This window comes from Carcharhinus amblyrhynchos, chromosome 4 (assembly GCF_965287045.1).
Source record: "Carcharhinus amblyrhynchos chromosome 4, sCarAmb.v2.hapA, whole genome shotgun sequence".
Classification (NCBI taxonomy): domain Eukaryota; kingdom Metazoa; phylum Chordata; class Chondrichthyes; order Carcharhiniformes; family Carcharhinidae; genus Carcharhinus; species Carcharhinus amblyrhynchos.
The window spans coordinates 4,429,353-4,452,114 of record NC_137327.1 but is presented as its reverse complement, the minus strand read 5'-3'; the positions used below and the strand labels follow the sequence as shown (position 1 = coordinate 4,452,114).

Sequence of the window (22,762 nt, the reverse complement as noted above, 5' to 3'; positions counted from 1 at the left end):
AATATATTCTAATCTCGGACCTCTGCGTCGGGTGAAACTTTTCATTTCACCTTTCCTCCAAAATCCTTGAAGGTGTTAATTTCTGGGGCAGAGAGGGAAAATGTAATTTTCATTGTTGTGCTGGGGTGAAGGGGTCTCCAATCCGTGACTTACTCTCGTCTAGAGTATCCCCCCACCCCCCCCAACTCGCCCTGTACAACCACGGTTTCGTTCCTTCGGAAGGGACAATTGTCAACTTGCAAGAGAACTGGTACAATTGGACTGGTTCAAAGCTCGGATGTAAAATACTAAAAATCTTCCTGAGTTTAGTTTACAGAACCACACAAATCAAAATGGATGTTATTTGGGAAGAGGACATTGTTAATCCACACTTGCAGCAAGGCTAATTGAGAATGCTAGGATCATAAGAACATAAGAAATAGGAGCAGGAGTAGGCCATCTAGCCCTTCGAGCCTGCCCCGCCATTCAATAAGATCATGGCTGATCTGAAGTGGATCAGTTCCACTTTCCTGCTTTCTCCCCGTAACCCTTAATCCCCTTGTCTATCAAAAACCTATCTACCCGTGACTTAAATATATTCAGGGAGGTAGCCTCCACCACTTCAACGGGCAAAGAATTCCAGAGATTCACCACCCTTTGATTGAAGAAGGGGTCAACTAACAGTAGCTTTGACAAAGGGTCATCTGGACTCGAAACGTCAGCTCTTTTCTCTCCTTACAGATGCTGCCAGACCTGCTGAGATTTTCCAGCATTTTCTCTTTTGGCTTTAACTAATCAAGACCACTGCCTCCTGGTGTACAGGTTAAGCATTAATCTATCTCGATGTAAATGTACTCACCATTTTTGGAATCTGCGCGCAAGTAAGCAGCTATTTGCAAGTTCCTCTTAACAACTCTTCCCGTTTGGCAGAGCAGCTTCTAGGCTCCTTGATGGTGCAGGCTGAACTCCCAATCTGCGCTTTACAAGGAGTGCTTGAGTGGAGGTCTGAAACGCTCCCAAAAGCCGGAAGAATCATCTCCAAACTGCTGCTGCAATGCTGATTAATGGCTTGTGTTGGTTCAGGACTGGGTGGGAGGGTCTCTGGAGGAGGTGCAAACAGTTTCTGTTCCAACAACGGGAACAAATTGTATTCATTCGGCTCTTTTCATATAGAAAATATCCTGATCTTGATGAGGTTGAATGGGAGGAGGACGGTATGAAGCGGAAGTATCAGCGTGGACCAGCTGTGCTAAATAATGATGTACACTCTGTGTATTAGGAAACAATGGCATTTCACAGCAGTGTAAGGATTCGTCACTGAACAAAAGCAGTGGAACAGTTTGATTTCCGTTTATCGAGCGTACCTTACGTGATGTCACAAAACACTCTACAGCCAAGGGAGTTTTTTTTTTGAAGCACAGTCTCTGTTGTAATGCAGGATGGGCAGCAGCCAGTTTGTGCTCAGCAAGATCCCACAAGCAGCAATCATAGAATCCCTACAGTGCAGAAGGAGGCCATTCGATCCATCGAGTCCGCACCAACCGCAATCCCATCCAGGCCCCATCCCCTTCATCCCACCCATTTACCCTGATAATTCCCTGCCAGTAAAGTCAATTTTAACATGGCCAATCAACCTAACCTGCGCATCTTTGAGCTGTGGGAGGTAACCAGAGCACCCGGAGGAAACCCATGCAGACATGGGGAGAATGTGCAAACCCCCACACAGACAGTGACCCGGGGCTGGAATTGAACCTGGGCCCCTGAGGCAGCAGTGCCAACCACTTTGCCACTGTGCCGCCCTGTGAAATAATGGCCAGATCATCATGCTTTAATGATCTTACTGAGGGACAACTACTCCCAGCTGGGGTATCTCCTTGCTCCTAGGATCCATAGAATCCCCACAGCGCAAAAAGAGGCCATTCGGCCCATTGATTCTGCACCAACACTTCAAAAGAGCATTCCTCACATGATCCCAACATCAGCAGCAAACCCATTTTACCATAACAAATCCATCTAACAAACACATCTCGGATAGCAAGGGGCAATTTAACGTGGCCTGTCCACCAAGCCTGCTCATCCTTGGACTGTGAGAGGAAACCATAGCACCCGGAAAAAACCCACACAGACACGGGGAGAATGTGCAGACTCCACACAGCCGCCTAAAGCCAGAATCAAACCCAGGTCCCTGGCGCTGTGAGGCAGCAATGCTACCCATTGCGCTGCTGTGCCACCCAGCAGCACTTTGTGTTACTCTCCATGGTAGAGGTTGTTTTTTCATACATCTATTCATGTCGCTCAGTGTCGACTCCGGATCGATGGGTAGCACTCTCGCCGCTCATGTCAGCAGTTGTTTGTTTTTTAAGTCCAACTCCAGAGACTTGAGCACAAACCCCAGGCTGGCACACAGGAGCGCTGAGGGGAAGTGCTGCAGTGTCAGAGGCGCTGAGTTTCAGATGAGACAATATCTGTGGCACTAGTTTGAGGGGGAAGAGCAATTATCCCTGACCCGTATGTATTCTTCCATCAACATCTTAATCAAACTGAGTTGCTTTGGTCTCATGTGGAACAAATTAGTCCTTGGCTCTGGAGGAGGCTCATCCTGACTGGAAACAGTGGCTCTATTGTGTCTCACTTTAGATTCCAGCATCCGCAGCATTTGGCCTTGAACAAATTAGTCATAATCAAGTTGTTGTTTTGGGGAACTTGCCGAGGGAAGATTGGTTGCGTCGCGGGCGTGATAACTGCGGGAAAACTCCGCCCTCTCCCTCGGCTGGGATTCTCCGGTCCCACGGCAGTGAATGGAGTTTTGGCCGTGCGCCACGTTCTCCGTTCTTGCTGGGAACGGGATGGGGGTATGGGTGGGGGTGAGGTGACCGAGATCAGAGAATCCCACCCAAAACTTGCTAAAACATTTCAGCAGCTGCAAAATACGCTGGGACTTCCAAATATGCCGAAAGGCATGAAAGAAATGAAAACCTCCCTTTCCGTAGGTAGCAAGTTCCAAGATTTTGACTCAGTGGCAATGAAGGGACGGCTGACGTTTGAATGAATGAGGAGCGGGATTCACCACGCAAACCGTAAACATGTTTCGCGGCTGGAGGCAGTCCACCGTTGGTGGGATCTTCTGGTCCCGCCATTGTCAATGGAATTTGAGAGCACCCCTCACAACCGGCAAACCCGCGGGGAGAGTGCACCATCAGTGGGACTGGAAAATCCTGCTGGACTGAACATCCGGAACGTTCCGACCATTGGGTATCTTAAAGGCTATCAGAGGAGAGGATCTGTTTCATTGTATGGTTTTAAGTCAGGTTCACAGGGGTGAAAGGATTTCACAAAAATAAATTGCCTATCTCCCACTCAAAATACAGGTGTAACAATCACCATTGATCCCACGTACAACACACAACAAGACTGTTGAATGGACCTACCTTGCATTAAGTTGATCTTTCTCTGCATCCTAGCTATGACTGTAACATTTGATAAGCGTTTGATAAGGTACCTCACAAGAGGTTACTGCAGAAGGTCAGAGGACATGGAGTTGGGGGTAGGGTGTTAGCGTGGATAGAGGATTGGTTGTCAAATAGGAGGCAGAGAGTGGGGGTCAATGGGTGCTATTCGGATTGGCGGTTGGTGACTAGTGGGGTGCCCCAGGGGTCGGTGCTGGGGCCTCAGCTATTTACCATTTATATAGATGATCTGGAGGAGGGAACCGAGTGTAGGGTGTCGAAATTTGCTGATGACACCAAGATTGGGGGAAAGGCAAATTGTGCGGAGGGTGTGGAGAGTCTGCAGAAGGATCTAGATAGGCTGGGCGAATGGGCCAGGAAATGGCAAATGGAATTTAATGTTGGCAAGTGTGAGGTGGTCCACTTTGGTAGGAAGAATGGTAGGAAGGACTATTACTTACGTGGCGAAAAACTGCAGCAGGCGACGGTGCAGAGGGACCTCGGGGTCCTTGTGCATGAGTCGCAAAAACCCAGCCTGCAAGTGCAGCAGGTGGTCAGGAAGGCGAATGGGATGCTGGCCTTCATAGCGAGGGGGATTGAATATAAAAGTAGGGAGGTCTTGCTGCAGCTGTATAGGGCATTGGTGAGGCCGCAGCTGGAGTACTGTGTGCAGTTTTGGGCGCCGCACCTGCGCAAGGATATTTTGGCCCTGGAGGGAGTGCAGAGGAGGTTTACTAGGCTGATACCGGAGTTGAGGGGGTTGAGCTATGAGGAGAGGCTGAATAAACTAGGCTTGTACTCGTTAGAGTTTAGAAGAATGAGGGGAGATCTCATTGAGACGTATAAGATGATGAATGGGATGGATAGGATAGAGGTGGAAAGACTCTTCCCGCTCAAAAAAGACAGTAGGACTAGGGGGCACAGCCTCAAGATAAAGGGGGGGCGGTTCAGAACGGAGTTGAGGAGGAACTTCTTCACTCAAAGGGTGGTGAATCTCTGGAATTCTCTGCCCGTTGAAGTGGTGGAGGCTGCCTCGCTAAATATTTTTAAGAAGCGGGTTGATGGGTTTTTGATAAGAGAGGGGATTAAGGGTTATGGGGAGAGGGCGGGAAAGTGGAACTGAGCCACAACAGATCAGCCATGATCTTATTGAATGGCGGGGCAGGCTCGAAGGGCCAGATGGCCTACTCCTGCTCCTATTTCTTATGTTCTTATGTTCTTATTACATTCTGCACCCTCATCTTTCCTTTTCTATGAAGGGTATGCTTCCTCTGTATGGCGTGCGACAGGCAATATTTTTCACCGTATGTTAATATATGTGACAATAATAAATCAAACCAAATCAGCTCGAAGTACATCGTCACACATCAGGCAAAAACACTTCATGCAAAATGGGAAATAGGTGAAATGGAATGGAATGCAGTGGACCACACAAGCAGACAGCTTAAAGAGAGCTAAATGACTTTTCGGAGGAATGGGTTGAAATCGTAAAGTGCAAAATTAGCTGTGAATGAAATGAACATAAATCAAGGTTTCATGGCTGCGTTAAAGCAAAGCACCTGGAAATTGTGGGCACTTTATCATTATTAATGTGAATAATGGTGCTGGCTGGGGTTGTGAGGGAAATCCCGGTTTGGGAGACAGTGGAAGCAAGAGCGGGGATCAGGTTGAGGGGTGGGCACCAACGCTCGCGAGGCAGCAAGCTCACAAAGCTACAGTTCCACCCTGTTAAAGATGGCACTCAGTAATGCCTGCTGCTGCCTGCTTCAAACAATCCTGCAAAGTGGGCTTCAAAGATACTTTGGACATCCGCAACTCTTTGCACCACCATCATTACACCTATCAGCAAAGATTCCAACACTTGTTACAGGTATTCTCTGTGCACATCCAGGCCAGAGAGAAATTAGTTTTTGACTGCAATATTGAACCCTGTGCCTCCGTTTTATGCCAATTCACGGGTTGTCATGTGAAGCAATGTCAAAGAACCTCACAGCACAGGAAGAGGCCATTTGGTCCTTTGCGCACGTGCCTGCTCTTTGAACCATCCCTCCGATTAGTTAGGGCATTCTCTCTTCCACCTTCTTCCTTCGGGAAAAAGATACAAAAGTCTGAGGTCACGTACCAACTGACTCAAGAACAGCTTCTCCCCTGCTGCTGTCAGACTTTTGAATGGACCTACCTTGCACTAAATTGATCTTTCCCTGCGCCCTAGCTATGAATGTAACACTGCTGTAATAACTCCACGGAAGCAAAAGCCCCATCTCCAAGTTACTTTATTTACACCATACATCTGTACGCAGCCAGCTCTCCCGTCGCTCCCTGCTGAATGCAGGCTGGGAGTCTGACACACCTGCTTTAAATAAGGAGCACGAGGCTCCCTGATTTATCCATCAATTAGGACTCATCAGATATCTTTTTTTTGTACGCCAACCAAATAAACAAACTCAAATTAACTTAGGAGGACTCATCAGGTAATTCATCCTCTAGCAAGCCAACCTCATCAGCCTAGCTGAAGTCATCACAACTGCATTCTGCACCGTCTCGTTTCCTTCTCTATGAATGGTGTGCTTTGTCTGTGTAGCGCAAGAAACAATACGTTTCACTGTGACAATAATCAATCAAATCAAAATTAAATCAAGAAAAATCAAACCCACCCAGGTGTAATGACGCATGACTAATTTGCTGCACATGAGACCAGAGCAACTCAGTTTGATTAAGATGTGCGGGTTAGGTTGATTGGCCATGCTAAAAAATTGCCCCTTAGTGTCCAGGGAAGCGTAGGTTAGAGGGGTTACTGGGTATAATGTGTAGGGAAATGGGGGTAGGGCCTGGGTGGCCTGACCTCAAAAAAGACAGTAGGACTAGGGGGCACAGCCTCAAGATAAAGGGGAGGCGGTTTAGAACGGAGTTGAGGAGGAACTTCTTCACTCAAAGGGTGGTGAATCTCTGGAATTCTCTGCCCGTTGAAGTGGTGGAGGCTGCCTCGCTAAATATTTTTAAGAAGCGGGTTGATGGGTTCTTGATAAGAGAGGGGATTAAGGGTTATGGGGAGAGGGCGGGAAAGTGGAACTGAGCCACAACAGATCAGCCATGATCTTATTGAATGGCGGGGCAGGCTCGAGGGGCTAGATGGCCTACTCCTGCTCCTATTTCTTATGTGGGATTGCATTTGGTGCAGACTCGATGGGCCGAAGGGCCTCTTTCTGCACTGTAGGGTTCTATGATTCTATGATCTATGTTGCTGGAAGGATAAATATGGTCTTGGGGTAATTCCTCCTCTCCTTCAAATTAGTGCCACACAGAAGTAGCCTCCTCTGAAATACGCTCATCGAACCCTGCAAAGCTTTCCTCTCCATGTGTTGATACAAACCTCAGTCAAAATTCCCACTATTTACCAGTGTTTCTGCTTCCGCTGCCTTTTCAAGCAGCAGATTTCAGATCATAGCAACTCACTGTGAAAGAAAAAAAAAATCTTCAACTCCCCTCCGCTACCTTTTGTCAATTACGTTAAATTGTGTGGCCTTCGGCGGCTGACCCTCCTGCCGGCGGAGACACTTTCGCCCACTTTACTCTATCAAAACCCTTCACAATTCTCAACACCTCGATTAAACCTCCTCTGCTCGAAAAGCCAACTCGTTTCCCCGCGTAATTGAAGGCATTTGGCTAGCGACCCTCCTGCCATTTCCAGGCCATTATCCTGGATTTGTTTGCACTTACTCAATGCTGTAGTTAAATCGCGGCAAGTACTTTGGCCTCAGTGCCGCAGCTGCTGCTGGAATCATTGGATTTCTACAGAAGCCACATCCCGATGGCTCCGGAATGTAACAGTGAACAGCGCCTTCCAAATGCAGGCCACAAGAATCCGCTAATAGACCAAGACAATAAAGACAAGCCTCATAAACAAAGCAGCTGGCAGCTTGCAGGTACAAAACAGAAGCAGCAGAGTGATCGTACTCCAGGACATGGGCAGTTATTGGAGTAGGTACATGGCACGTAGGGGAATTAAATACACTTCCATTGTCCTGGGTGAGTGAATTCTGCTTTAATCATTTTCTCCCATCAGTTCTGAGAGTGTGGGTATCACTGCCCAGCACAGCAGTTATTGCCCATTCCCTAGTTGCCCTGGAAAGATGATGGTGAGCCCTCCTCTCAAACAGCCTATGTCACTGTGCACTGAAAATGTTCTCACACCAGTTGGTCGCTCCAGGATGTCGCTTCCAATAATCTCAGGGTTCATGCAGTGCCATTTGGCCCGTTGTGTCTGCACCAGCTCCCCGAATTCGAAACTCACCTCGTGCTGTTCCCCAGACTCCTCCCACTAATCCTGCCCCTTATTCCTTTTCCAATAACCATCCCAAATCCCTTTCCAATTCCTCGACTGAACCTGCCTCCGCCGCACGCTTGGATAGAGCGTTCCGGATCTTAACCACTCGTTGTGTGAAAGAGGATTTCGCTTTTGCTCCTTCTGAAAATTAAATCATGGAATAGAATCCCTACAGTGCAGTAAGAGGCCATTCAGCCCATCAAACCCCCACCAAGCACAATCTCACCTAGGCCCTATTCCCATAACCCCTCATATTTACCCTGCTGATCCCCCTGACACTAGGGTTAACTTAGCATGGCCAATCTACCAAACCAGCACCTCTTTGGACTATGGGAAGAAACCGGAGCACCCAGAGGAAACCCACGCAGACACAGGGAGAAGGTACAAGCTCCACACAGACAGTGACCCAAGCCGGGAATTGACCCCGGGTCTCTGGCGATGTGAGGCAGCGTTGCTAAACACTGTGCCACCGTGCCCCGCAAATCTGTGCCCTCTCGTCCTCAGTCCTTCTACAAACGTGGGTATTCTTTCCTCACCTACTCTGTACAGTCGCTTTGTGATAATGCGTCCCTCCTCTTCATCATTTATTTTCTACAGAAAACAGTCCCAACCTCTCCAGTCGGTCTACGTAAGTGAAGTTATCATTGTTGGAAACGTTCCCGTAAATCTTTTCCGCGTTCCCGCCAAATCCTTCACATCTCTCCTAAAGTGTGGTGCCTGGAACTGGATGCAATACTTTTCAGCTCAGATCAAACCAGTGTCTTACACAAGGTCAACATAATTTCCTTGCTCTTGTACACGCTGCCCTTATTAATAAAGCCGACGAAATTGAATTTTTATGAACTGTGCTCTAAATGCGTCCTGCCAGCTTTAATGACCCGTATACATTTACACCCAGGTTCCTCTGCTGCTGTACACCCTTTAGAGTGGTACGCTTTATTTTTTGCTCTTTCTTCATGTTCTTGCTACCATAATAAATCACTTCACACTCCTCCACATTGAAATTCACCCACTGCCTGTCTGCCCACTTGTCTATGTTCTTTTGAAGTTTGACACTCCTCTCCTCACAGTTCTACATGCCATATCCTCTGCAAATATTGAAGTCATGCCCAGTACACCAAGGTCTAAGTTAACATAGATCAGGAAAAACAAGGGTTCCAGCACTAACCCTTAGGGAACTCCAGTACCTTCTGCTTCAGGGCTGTGTTTATGTTTTCCGATCTCATGGTTCTCCCGCTTTTTCCTTTCGATGCCTCCTCTTAAAGTGGAAAGTGGAACTGAGCCACGACAGATCAGCCATGATCTTATTGAATGGCGGGGCAGGCTCGAAGGGCTAGATGGCCTACTCCTGCTCCTATTTCTTATGTTCTTATGTTCTTATCCATTCAGTTCTTCAGTCTCTTTCTTGTCGCTTCCAGCTTCCTCCTGGAATGTGGAACGTTGCTGGATCTTCTCTGCCAACAGCACAGGGCAGCGCGATGGCACGATGGTTAGCATTGCTGCCTCACAGCGCCAGGGACACGGGTTTGATTCCCGGCTGAGGACACTGTCTGTGTGGAGTTTGCATGTTCTCCCCATGTCTGTGTGGGTTTTTCTCCCAGTGCTCTGGTTTCCTCCCACAGTCCAAAAATGTGTGGGTTTGGGTTGGTTGGCCATGGTGAATTGACACTTAGTGTCCTGGAATGTGTAGGGTTGAGGGATAAGCGGGGTAAATATGTGGGTCTACGGGGATGGGGCCTGGGTAGGGTTATTGTTGGTGCAGGCTCAATGGGCCGAATGGCCTCCATTGCACTGTAGGGATTCTATGACTCTGATTCAACTGGCTCTTCCACTTGTTCAGAGTGACATTAAATTCAATTTGTTTCACCTTAAATCCTCCAGGGGAATAAACCTTGACCTGAGGAATTCTGATCACTGGAGAGGGTCTTTCATTTTTCTTTTGTTAACCTCGCCTGCGATGATTTGTTAATCATCCTGAGCTTTCCTGTAATTCTGTAACTTCACCTTGAGTGTTTCCAGCTCCCTTTCCATTCTGCTGTTTACCACAGTCTTCACTTCCTCATGTTGCTGAATGGTTATGCATTTCTATTGAATTTGATCTTAAAGGACAATCAACTGGTTTTTTTCAATTGTTTATTTTCTTGTTGACTTCTTGCCAACTCTCTTTTAGAGTATCATTTCATTGTTGCCGATATTTCCAACTCAGCTTTTTCTGAAGTAATATTCAATGTCCTCCTTAGCTCCTCATGTATTTCCACAGTTATGTATTGATTCTTCAAGGAGTCTTCAGTGAATCAGCTTCTTTGTGTGCCTTTCCTTCCTGCCGCTTTGCCTGGTTGTAGACCTGGTCTCATTTTCGCATCTCCTGCTTTGAATGGCCACGTATGACATTGAGGATTTTTGCGTTCCCTGGTAACTTTGTGCTGCTTTTGAAATGTATTTGCTCTGATCTTGAACTGGAGATTGGAACATGGATGCATTAAAATCTAGAATTAAAAGTCTAATGATGACCATTGTTGTAATGTCCTTTAGGGAAGGAAATCTGCCACCTTTATCCAGTCTAGCCTGTACACTGATCTGCCCTCTGAAATGGCCAAACAATTCACGGTCACTTAGGGATGGACCTACAAGTGATACCACATCCCAGGAATGTGAACTTTCAAAGGTATACACTCAGCTTGAATCTTGTGCTTCTAGTTCCACTCTAATGCACACTTTGCTTCTTTTAGTTACCTTCTGCCCTAGGGGGTCTTGTGTTGCTCTTCCTCTAAGGTCTCTTATTGCCCTCGATGGAGGTGCCTTATCTCTGGGGTCTCTCGTTGCCCATGTCAGGTTTTTGGGGATGCGTTAGACTTCCTTCTGTGTCCTCCACAACTTAATGTTAAAAATATTCGTCAAGACTATTTAATGTCTCTCCAGATGTTGTTGATCATTGGTGTATACAGTGACGATGGAGTACATCACCAGCAAATGACACAAAGACAGATGAAAACTTGTCAATGTGTACTTCTGCTGGTTCCTTGTTTAATCTTGTACATCTGGCATCCCTCTGAGATACTTCCTCCTGGTCCCCTTATTCATTTATTCCCCAATAGCACGAATATTCACCCACACGGAACTTAGTCTCTGCCCCATTTGGGTCCATCCAATCCAGCCTGTACAAGTCCCATCTCCCCCCTCCATGCGCGCTCCCGCACTGAATTAGACCAGGACTGGAGGGTTTGAATTAGAAGGTGAGGCTTGATAGGCTAGGGCATTTTTTTCCTGGAGCATAGGAGGATGAGGGCTGACATTATAGAGGTTTATAAAATCATGAGGGGCATAAATAAGGTGAATAGCCAAGGGTAGGGGAGTCCAAAACTAGAAGGCATAGGTTTAAGGTGGGAGGGGAATGATTTAAAAGGGATCTGAGGCGCAACTTTTTTCAAACAGAGGATGGTGCGTGTACGGAATGAGCTGCCAGAGGAGGTGGCAGAGATGAGTACAATTACAACATTTAAAAGGTGCATGGACGGGAAAGGTTTGGAGGAATATGGGCCAAATGCAGACAAATGGGATTAGCTCAGTTCAGCAAACTTGGTTGACAGGGATGAGTTGGGCCAAAGGATCTGTTTCCATGCTCTGTGACTCTACGGTCCAATGTCCCAAGAATCTGAAAGCCTCCCTCCTACATCATCTTCAAAAATGCATGCACCTTTCCCCTCCTATTTTTATGCTTACTTACACAAAATGATAAACAAATGCTGTTGTGGATTGAGTGTCTTGCTATAAGCTGCTTCAGTTCTGGACTGGAGTCACACACAGGTAGGAAACGGAGGTTTCTGCTCTTTAAGAGCGGTAAACCACAATCAGGAGCAGGGACGCTGGCTAATTTATTTCCCCTTTGTCATTGCCGAGCATGCACAATGTCAACCAACTATATCACAGCAAATAAAAGCCAAGTTGTTTCCAATAGTTGCAACTTCAACCAATCAGTGAATCTGAAATCAATGAATTAAATAAATCTGGAATAAAATGTAGCTCGTTTCTGTATAGCTGAGAGCAAACCCATTGAACTGTCATGAAAGCTCAACTGTACATTAATGTCCAAGAAGGAAGGAAAGCTTCTGGTCTAGCCTGGTCCAGACACAGAAACATAGAAGATAGGAGCAGGAGGAGGCCATTTGGCCCTTTGAGCCTGCTCTGTCATTTATCACAATCATGGCTGATCATCCAACTCAATAGTCTAATCCTGATAGGCTTTGATCCCATTTGATCTCATTCACCCCAAGTGCTATATCCAAACACCTCTTGAATATATTCAACATTTTGGCATCAACTGCCTCCTGTAATAATGAATTCCACAGGCTCACCACTCTTTGGGTGAAGAAATGTCTCCTCATCTCCATCCTGAATGGTCTACCCTGAATTCTCAGACTGTGACCCCTGGTTCTGGACCCCCCCACTATCAGGAACATCCTCCCTCCATCTACCCTGTCTTGTCCTGTTAGAATTTTATAAGTCTCTATGAGATCCCCCCTCATTCGTCTGAACTCCAGCAAAAACAATCCTAACCTAGTCAATCTCTCCTCATAAATCAATCCCGCCATCCCCGGAATCAGCCTGGTAAACTTTCAGTGCACTCCCTCGAGAAAAAAACAGACTCCAATCTCACAGCAATGTGGCTGACTCTTAGCTGTGCTTGGAAATGGTCTGGCAAGTTATTCATGTGTATCAAGTTGCCAAAGCAATACAGTCCCTCAGCAACACTCCAGGAAGCTTGCTCAACATCACCTGCTCAAAGTAATTAGCAATGGGTAAACATTGTTTGTCTTGCCTGTGATGCCCAATGCCTGAAAATGAGGAAATAAAACGAGTGAAAGCTTCCATGATATTGAAGGATTGGTGCTGAATTTTGTTGCTAGGCTCAAATAATGTATTGTCCCCAAGGAAGACGACAATCAAGCAAGTTATGGCAACAAGCAGCCCCAACATAGGACACTGTTCTGCTGCCTTCAGATTATCCAACATCCAGCAACAGAAGAGGAGACATTTCTTCCAAATTAATATTGGGAAGACCACAGACATGGCAAGGGATGAAAATCCAACTCCATTCCCTAGCCACCAACTTCACCCCTCTCGCTGCCTTCATCCCCTCCATATCTCCATCCTGTCCATATCTTCAACTCCTGTATATCTCTATTCCCTCCCTATCTCCATCCCCTCCATACCTCCATCCCCTCCATATCTCCATCCCCTCCATACCTCCATCTCCTCCATATCGCCAATCCCTCCCTATCTCCATCCCCTCCATACCTTTATTCCCCTCTATATCTTCATCTCCTCCATATCTCCATCCCCTCCATATCTCCATCCCCTAAATATCTCCATCCCCTCCATATCTTCATCCTACTTCATGACCGCTATTTTGCGACCTTGCTCAGGCAGCTTGTGAAATCCTGCCTAAGACCAGTGCAGAATTGCATCTGCAAGCATCTGCACCCCAATTCCGGAGCGGGTGTGGGGATAAAATTCCGACATGTATCCTCATCCCCTGTCCCTGACTCCATCCCTCTGCATGTCTATCTCCTCTCTCTCTGTCTTCATCCTACCCCCTATCTTCACTCCTTCTCTGTCTCCATCCCTCTCTGTCTTCATGCTGACTCTGTCTTTATCCCCTCTCTCTGTCTGCATTCCCCCACCCTGCCCTCCACCTCCCCTCCTGGCTGGGGCTCTTTTCCCTAGAAAATCCAGTAGAGAATTCAGGAGAGATGACTTTCCCCCTAGCGATGAGAATGCAGGACTTGCTAGCAAATGAGGTAGCAGAGGCTAAGCTGAGGCTAAGAGGGTAGATGTATCTCAAGGGAAGCTGGATAAAACACATGAAGCAAGAAATAAAAGGTAAAGTAAGGTTCATTTGATAGTCACAAGTAGGCATGTATTAACCCTGGAACAAAGTTACTATGAAAATCCCCTAGTCACCACACACCAACATCTGTCCAAGAAGAATTTAGCATGGCCAATCCCACTAAGCTGCAAACCTTTGGACCGTGGGAGGAAACCAGAGCCGCTGGAGGAAACCCACGCAGACATGGGGAGAACATGCAAACTCCACACAGGCAGCGACCCGAGCCAGGAATCGAACCCAGGCCCCTGGCGCTGTGAGGCAGCGATGCTCACCACTGTGCCACCTTGGTGTATACTGATGGGCTGAGATGATGAGTGGTGGAGAAGGCACACATGGAATATAAACACCAGCACAGGCCAGTTGGGCTAAGTGGCCTGTTTCTGTTCTGTAAGTTGGAAATTTTCTGTACAAAAAATAAACTTTCCTGGTGCATTCTGATCAAACTGATTAGGCCTTAGGAGAGTGGGTTTGGAGCACTCAGACAAAAAGGAAGTGGTGAGGTCTAGATGCCCTTCAGGCTAACTTAACTCACTTAACCATCTCTGTATGTAGTTTTGGAGACATGACTGACAGATCTAGTTTGACCAGCGAGACCTGCTAGCTAGTATGAGGCGTGGATAGATGGGGATTGGCAGGAGACAAGAGAAATCAGTGAGGCATCTGATCCGTCTGTCAATCTCAAGCCATCAGATCGACAAACATCAATCCACTGAAGGGAGAAGAGGCAGAGACACAAATTCTTTTTATAAAAACTCTTAATGGAATTCACTTGCTGGTTTGTTGGAACAGATTGCGTGTAACGATGTTTAAATTTACACATACGTCCTCAATGAATCCTTCATTCGATGGATAGGAAGCTAAACAATAAACAGCAGGCTGTGGTTTCTGTGAGATCATCTGCTGTGTGAACTGCACGTTAAGAGATCGGGACAGAGGATAAAGGGCAAAACTAGCCACATATCGTATCCTATTTTTTGAACTTTGATGGAGCAGGGGAGAATAGAATCATCTCACAAAGCAATGATATCACAGCTGAAAATAAAGGCGACAGTTTACAACCAAGTTTCTTCTGAGCACCATTTACATGATATTCATCAACTATGTCCTTTCTTGTCATTTTTAATTAATTTTCTGGAAGTGATAAGGTCGTCAACATGGACAACCTGAGCACGTTTTAATTGTGGTACTTTTCAGATCCCTGCGCCTGGCTCAGAATGATTCCGCGAAGCCAGCACCCAGACCAACACATCCCGAACGTGGCACCCTGCGTAGACATCAACTCCATCCCAGCCAACCCAACCCCAACAAACCCACCAAACCCCAACCGGAAAAAAGCTCACCAAAAATAAAACACAAGGGCACCCCACCCTCGCCGATTTCAGCTGAAGACACCAGTAAGAGGGGCATTCGGCCCATCAATTTGACACCAACTTTCTGACAGAACATCTTACCCAGGCCCACTCCCACTATCCCTCACATTTACCATGGCCAATCCATCTAATCTGCACACCTTGGATATTAAGGGGCAATTTATCATGGCCAATCCACCCGACCTTCACATCTTTGGACACTAAGGGGCAACTTAGCATGGCCAATCCACCTAACCCACTCATCTTTAGACACTAAGGAGCAACTTATCATGGCTAATCTACCAAACAAGCACATTAATGGACCCTAAGAGGCAATTTAGCATGGCCAATCCACCTAACCTCTATATCTTTGAACAGTGGGAGGAAACCAGAACACACGCAGGAAACCCACGCAGACACAGGGAGAACGTGCAAACTCCACACAGACAGTCATCCAAGAGCGGAATTGAACCTGGCGCCGTGAGGCAGTAGTGCTAACCACTGCGCCACCGTGCCGTGGAACTGCTTTGGACTTCTGTTTTAATTTAAAAGAATTCTTTGCCAAACAAGATATTTCTGTGTGCTGTACAGTGCCTGTATTTGGGGGAAGTGTTTTAAACTTGATGTTTTCGAGAGTTCACTGCTAGGATGACGCCTGCAGGCAAAGCAGCAATTTCAAAGTCTGTTACTGTGCTGTGCATTGCGGTATTTCACACTGCACGGTACAGTGTTTCACTTTTCACATCGATTTCATATAATCATAACATGACGCTGGGTAAAGATTGTCCTCAGGAACCTAACTCCAATTTTAACACTGACTCGTTTGGAAAACCGTGTCTCGCTGAAAGGGGGTTTCACTTGAAGTGGTGATTTTTAGGAATGCAACCATCACTCTCAGTGGGGACTCCCTGAAATTGTGTTTGAAGGGGGAAAACAATTGTGGAAGTGTTGCCTCAGGCACAGCCATTAAATCATGCCAGAGACTTCCTGCTATTAAAAGTCTGGCAGTCAGTTATTTTTGTGATCTGGAACATTGCAGAAAACAAAATAAGAGATTCCATACAAAAATGAAGCTAGGTGTAGCACAGCTTTAATAAAGGAGGGAGGATGTGTGCCAGTATTGAAGAGTGCAGGCATGAAATCCTTTGGGAATGTGCGCCTGCTAGTTGGTTAATGGGCACTGGGATGGAATTTAAAGGCATTGTAAAGCTTGTCAGAACTGATTGGGAGACAGCAAATAGGAAACATCTTGTTAGATCAACATGTGTTGCTTTGGGTAGTTCCACAGCCCCACTCGTTATCCAGGCAACTGTTCCTCAGGGTCTCTCAGACTTGTGCTCTGTGTGGTACAGAAGGGTTAATGCTTCCGTTAAAGTAGTGGGCAGGGGACTGAGAAAGGGCCATTGACCGCTCATCTCCTGCAAGGTCCACCTGTGGTTTCCATCCTGCAGTCTTGGCGAGACAGTCAGTGGTCTGCCAGCATCACATTGCAATCTTTCCCATCCACACGGTGGCCCAGGTTAAATCACCACCAGTCACAGCCTATGTTCATCTGGGACTATGGTGACTTTACTACCTACGTAACTGAGCTACTAGGGTGGCATGGTGGCATGGTGGCATGGTGATGAGCACTGCTGCCTCGTAGTGCCAGGGGACCCAGGTTTGATTCCCCGCTGGGGTCACTGTCTGTGTAAAGTTTGCACATTCTCCCTGTGTTTGTGTGGGTTTCCTCCGGGTGCTCCAGTTTCCTTCCACAGCCTGAAAGGCGTGCTGGTTAGGTGGTTTGGCCGTGCTTAATTCTCCCGCAGTGTACCTGAACAGGTGCCGGAGTGGGCGGCACGATGGCACAATGGTTAGCTGCTGCCCCACAGCGCCAGGGAACCGGGTTCAATTCCCGGCTTGAGTCACTGTCTGTGTGGAGTTTGCACATTCTCCCCATGTCTGCGTGGGTTTCCTCTGGGTATTCTGGTTTCCTCCCACAGTCGAAAAGATTAGGTTGATTGGCCATGCTAAATTGCCAGTTGTGCAATAATTGCTTCAGAGGCAGGGGGTTTACAGGGGGACAGGGCCTGGGTGGGATTATTGTTGGTGCAGACTCGAGGGGCCAAATGGGTTCCTTCTGCACTAAGGATTCTATAATGATTCTACGAGTGTGGCAACCAGAGGATTTTCACAGTAACTTCACTGCGGTGTGAATGTAAGCTGACACTAACTTTAAAAAAAACCTTCTTTTCATAATCAGTTCTCAATTCCTTCCCCAGCCATTATCACAATGGTGAGAGGAGGCCATTCAGCCCCTCATATCACATTCTGCCTTCAGTTAGAGCAGGATCTATCTGCATCAACTCACTCTTTCTCTCTTGTCATTTTACAACATCAGGAGTAAGAATGCAGCCTCTCGAGCCTGTTGCTCATCCGATCTGGCTGAACATCCACCAGTGTACCTTCCGCACACTGTAGCCACAGTGCTGGGTATTGTGCATTGATTGAGGTGAGATAGCTGAAGAGGCGACACATCCAGCAGCACGCCCCCCACCCCAACTGCACCCCAAACCAACCCCCCCTGCCAGCATCCCAACCAGAGTTATGAGACAAGAGAAAATGGAGGCAAACTAAGTGTTAGCCAATCAAAAGGAAAGAAAGCACGTAATGCGTGAAGAAGCATGGCGTGTTGTTTTGTACCCCAGTGGTCAAATGTTAACAACATGCATGTTTGATGACATTGATCAGCACAAGCACTGCCACTTTATTTGTGTACTTGCGTCCACACATATGTGCACTTGCATGTGTGTGTGTGCACACACATGTGAGTACATTTGTTCATATGTGTGTTCATCTGTATGCATTTGTGTGAGTGTGTATGCATGTGTGTTTGTGTACACATGTGTGTAAGCATGTGTGAGTATATTTGTGTGCAAGCCAGTGCATGTTATGCACATGCATGAAGCATTTGTGTTTCGTATGCACGTCTGTGTGCACATACTTGTATGTGTATGTGTGTACGTGTGAGTGCATTTGCATGTATGTGTGTGCATGTGTGTATGCACATTGTAAGTGTGAGTGTGTTTGTGTATGCATGTGCCTACGTGTGTGAGGGTGCGCATGGCCTTTCTCCAAATTATATCATAAGGTATCAAAACACACAGCCACTAATCCTCCCATGCTAGTTAATTTATTTGTTGAATCGGTCTGAATGAGATTACGCGTTGGACAGAAGCAGGAATAATTCTCAGCAGTCTGTGAAAACAGACTGTCAGCGATTGGGGGGGGCACGGGAGGAGCTGAAATCCTTTCTCTAGCGGGAACCACAAGGGAGCAGTGAGAAAACTGATTGCAGCTTAGCTGCAGCAAGACCCTCTGGACACCAAGGCTGGAAAGACTCAAGACAAAACCTGTTAGGTATTTATTTATATCACCATGAATCTTCACCATTAATACTTGGCAACAGGCTTGTCAACATCTTTTTGTCTTCTGGTGTTTTGTCCCCCTCTTGTCCCTGGAATACTGCTCTCCTGAGGACCAGTGGAATTGACATATTTCCACTTCTAGGTTGCCAACCCTCCAAGGATTGCCTTGGAGACTGGAGAAATGGAAGATCCATCTCAAGATGCCACAGCGAGGAGAAAGCCAAGAGAAAAATCATCGTGGCTATTTTGTGGAGGGTTTTTTTTGTTGCTTAGCGAGATACAATAATATTTGAGGTTGATTCACGTCAAGCAATGGCGAGTCTCTCCGCTTTCCGACTGGCTGAGAGAAATCAGGACACCGTGAAGATGGACAGGTCAAGTGGCCAATAGCACGAGTGTGTAGGGGGGGGAGGGGAGAGGGAGGGGGCAGTTTCAATAGGCCCTTGGAAGTGCAGAGATCATGGGCAGAAATTTTCGCTCCTGGGGTGGTCTGCCACCAGACTCCTACCCCACCCTGATCTCTTCGCAATGTTGTGGTGGGTCAGGTAATGGCTAGGTCGACCCCTCGCCCTTGCTCCTCGTCACTCCTTAATGACCATTTATGGGCTGTTTCCTGCCTCGTCTCAATTTTCGGGCTGGTGGGAGGGCTTCAGGGGCAAGGACCAGAAAGGTGACCCCGCTCAGGCCTTCATGTGGGAAGGGCAGGGGTGGGGAATGGGCTTCATCAAGATCCTCCCTTCAACATCAGGGAGGCAGTGTCGTGGCAGTATTGTCACTGGACTGGTGATCCAGGGACCCAAGGCAAGATCCAGGTTCAAATCCCACCACGGGCAGGTGGCGAAATTTGAATTCACCAAAAATAATCTAGAATTAAAAATCTACTGATGAAGATGAAACCATTGTCAGAAAAAAAACATCTGGTTCACTAATATCCTTTAGGGAAGGAAATCTGCCGTCCTTACTTGGTCTGGCCTACATGTGATTCCAAACCCACAGCAACGTGGTTGTCTCTTAAATCCCCTCAGAAATGGCCAAGCGAGACATTCAGTTCGAGGGTGACTGGGACTCTCCCCATCCTGAGATCCACATTTCCCTAGTCCTGGGCTCCCAGTCCTGTTTGCTGCGGCTTCGGGCACTCCTGGACTGGAGGGCGGCTGGCCAATCAGGGGTGGGACTTCCGCCCGTCTCAGGGGCCGTCTCAGAAGTCCTGCCTTTAGCCAATCAAAGGGTTAGATTGCTACGAGGGGTTTGGCCTTTGGATGGTCAGGGTTGCCAACCCTCCAGGTCTGGCCTGGTATCTCCAGGAACTGACGGTCAATACCCAGGACATTGACTGCCTCATGAAACCATGGGAGATAAATCATTCAAAAAATATCGGGGTTGTTTTTATCCTTGTGATGACACATCCAAGAGTGTGTCAAGCCAGAATTGGCAACACAAAGTTCCACATTCGACTTTGTTAAATCTCAGTGGGAGCAGTGGTTAGGGCACTCTGATTGGACTCAGAACCCTGCACAGTGAAGAGGGGAAAGATTTGGCTGCATTAGTGCATTCCAGGAGTCCCAATATCACTGGTAAAGTCACAACCATTGGGATGAAGGTACCCCCACAGCACTCATCAGGACTATTTGGTGCACTGGTGCACGTCAGGAAGAAGATGGGTGGCACAGTGGCCAAGTGGTTAGCACTGCCACCTCGGAGCGCCAGAGACCTGGGTTCAATTCCCAGCTTGGGTCATTGTCTGTGTGGAGATTGCACATTCTCCCTGTATCTGCGTGGGTGTGCTCTGGTTTCCTCCCACAGTCCAAAGATGTGCAGGTTAGGTAGATTGGCCATATTAAATTGCTCCTTAATGTCAGGGGGGGCTAGCTGGGGTTATGGGGATAGCATCTGTGGTCGGTGCAGACTCGATGGGCTGAATGGCCTCCCTCTCCACTGCAGGGATTCTCTGAAGTTAAGGGTGAGTCACAGTGGCTTGGGACTGGAGTCACTAATGTGCCCAGAGTAGATAAGTGCCATCAATTTCCCCAAAAGGGTACCCCTGAGGGAGTTAAGGTTTTTCAACAAGTTCACAGTCTCACGGTCACTGTGACTCAAACCAGCCTTTTTGTTCCCAGATTTTTTTTTAAATGGAATTCAAGTTCTCAAATTGCCCTGTAGGGATTTGAACTGGCATTCTCTCGATTACTACTCCAGTCACATACCCACCATCCTGCTACAGCAAAGCTTTGGATTAATGGCAGCGTTTCCAGCCTCTGAGATCGAAGGCAGAGGTTTAGAATTTACTTGCACAGTCTGACAGGCAGAGACTAGTACACCCAGCCCTTAACAGCAGGCTGACATTCAATGGGTCACTCACATCTGGTGGATATGTTTGCGCCGCCCCCACCACTAGCCACCCCCCCCCCCCCCCCCCACTCTCCCCCCACCCCCACCATTCGACTGAAACTCCTAGCTCTTGGACACAATAAAATTCTCCTGGCAAGGTATCAGGCCTGAGTTTTTCCTGTTCTGATGAGGGTGGAAGGGGGGGAATGGGGGAGCAGGAAAATAGTGGCTCCCTGTTGCATCCCCTCTTCTGTGTCACCTTCTGGGCAGCACGGTGGCACAGTGGTTAGCACAGCCGCCTCACAGCGCCGGGGACCCAGGTTCAATTCCAGCCTCAGGTCGCTCTCTGTGTGGAGTATGCACATTCTGCCCATGTCTGTACGGGTTTTCTCCAGGTGCTCTAGGTTCCTGGAATCGAAAGGTGTGCGGGGTTAGGAGGATTGGCCACGATAAATTGCCCCTCAAGATATATAGGTTATGGAACGAGTGGAATTACATAGAACATAGAACACTACAGCACAAACAGGCCCTTCGGCCCACAAGTTGCGCCGATCATATCCATATCTACCAGGCCTATCTATAACTCTCAATCCCATTAAATCCAATGTACTCATCCAGAAGTCTCTTAAAAGACCCCAGCGAGTTCGCCTCTACCACCACCGACGGCAGCCGATTCCACTCACTCACCACCCTCTGAGTGAAAAACTTACCCCTGACATCTCCTCTGTACCTGCTCCCCAGCACCTTAAATCTGTGTCCTCTCGTAGCGACCATTTCAGCCCTGGGAAATAGCCTCCGAGAATCCACCCTATCTATACCTCTCAACATTTTATAAACCTCTATCAGGTCGCCTCTCAACCTTCGTCTCTCCAGGGAGAAGAGACCGAGCTCCCTCAACCTATCTTCATAAGACATGCCTCCCAGTCCAGGCAACATCCTTGTAAATTCGTGAGTCAACACATGGGTTAACAGGATTGGTCCTGGGTGAGATATTCTGCCAGAGAGTCAGTGAAGACTCAATAGAACAAATGGCCACCTTCTGCACTGTAGGGATTCTATGATCCTTACAGGGAGGTGAAGCAAGAAAATTGGCAGCCTGCCCAGTAAGGTGGGCAGCCAGTTACCACTCTTAAGGGCACAATTAATTTAGGGCCAATTTCCGATGGAGATGGGATCTTCCCAGCTTGGGAACGCTGCCACCTCACCTCCTCACACCACTTCCACCCCACCCTCTTCGACCATGATGAGCAGCTCATGATGTGACATGGGGCATTAGCAATGTAGCACCCTTCTCAGGTGTGACCCAATGTAATGTTAATCTGGCATTATCAGTCTAATTAAAATTGAAAAGGGGGGATTCACAGTTGGAGCAGATTGCTTTGCGTTAAAAAAAAAGCGCAGTTTTAATAAATAGATCCCCAGGCAAACGACAGAGTTAATTGAGGCAGTAACTTCCATCACAAATTGGAGGGGAGAAAGCGTGAGTTACATAAGAACATAAGAAATAGGAGCAGGAGTAGGCCATCTAGCCCTTCGAGCCTGCCCCGCCATTCAATAAGATCATGGCTGATCTGAAGTGGATCAGTTCCACTTTCCCACCTTCTCCCCATAACCCTTAATCCCCTTGTCTATCAGAAACCTATCTACCCGTGACTTAAATATATTGGGGGCAAATGTTTCAGAAAGTAAATCAAGAATAAGTCTGTGTTTTATTGACTGGGGGGGGAAAGAAAATCACAGGTCCTCCTTAGAAAACAAGAATCAATTGCCACAGATCAGAAACACAATAATGCCACAAATTGAAAATAAGGCAAATGTTGGCACAGTATCGGTGCCACAACTCCCTCCATTCACTGATTCACTCTTATAGAGGCAGCCTCCAGTTGGCAGACCAGGGGTAGGGGTCGGGGGGGGGGGGGGGGGGGGGGGGGCGGGGGTGATCATTATCTTGTCCTTTAAATGCACCCCCATCATTAAGACCTGGGGGTCTGAGGGTCGCAGCCACACCCCCCTCCCCACAACCCCCCCAACCACGCTCTGCC

General features: G+C 47.5%; 1 protein-coding gene across 3 annotated transcripts in view; it reads right to left on the bottom strand.

Annotated features, from left to right (window-relative positions):
• The window catches only part of cdh11 (cadherin 11, type 2, OB-cadherin (osteoblast)), a 205,692-nt gene that overhangs the window by 99,202 nt on the left and 83,728 nt on the right, over nucleotides 1–22,762 (bottom strand). The window contains exon 1 of one of the 3 annotated variants that reach the window (XM_080186692.1): nucleotides 839–940. The exons of the other annotated variants lie outside the window; for them this stretch is intronic. The gene's annotated coding sequence lies outside the window, so the exon portion shown is untranslated. Of the gene's footprint in view, nucleotides 1–838; nucleotides 941–22,762 lie in introns of those variants that run through there. 3 annotated transcript variants of the gene reach the window in all.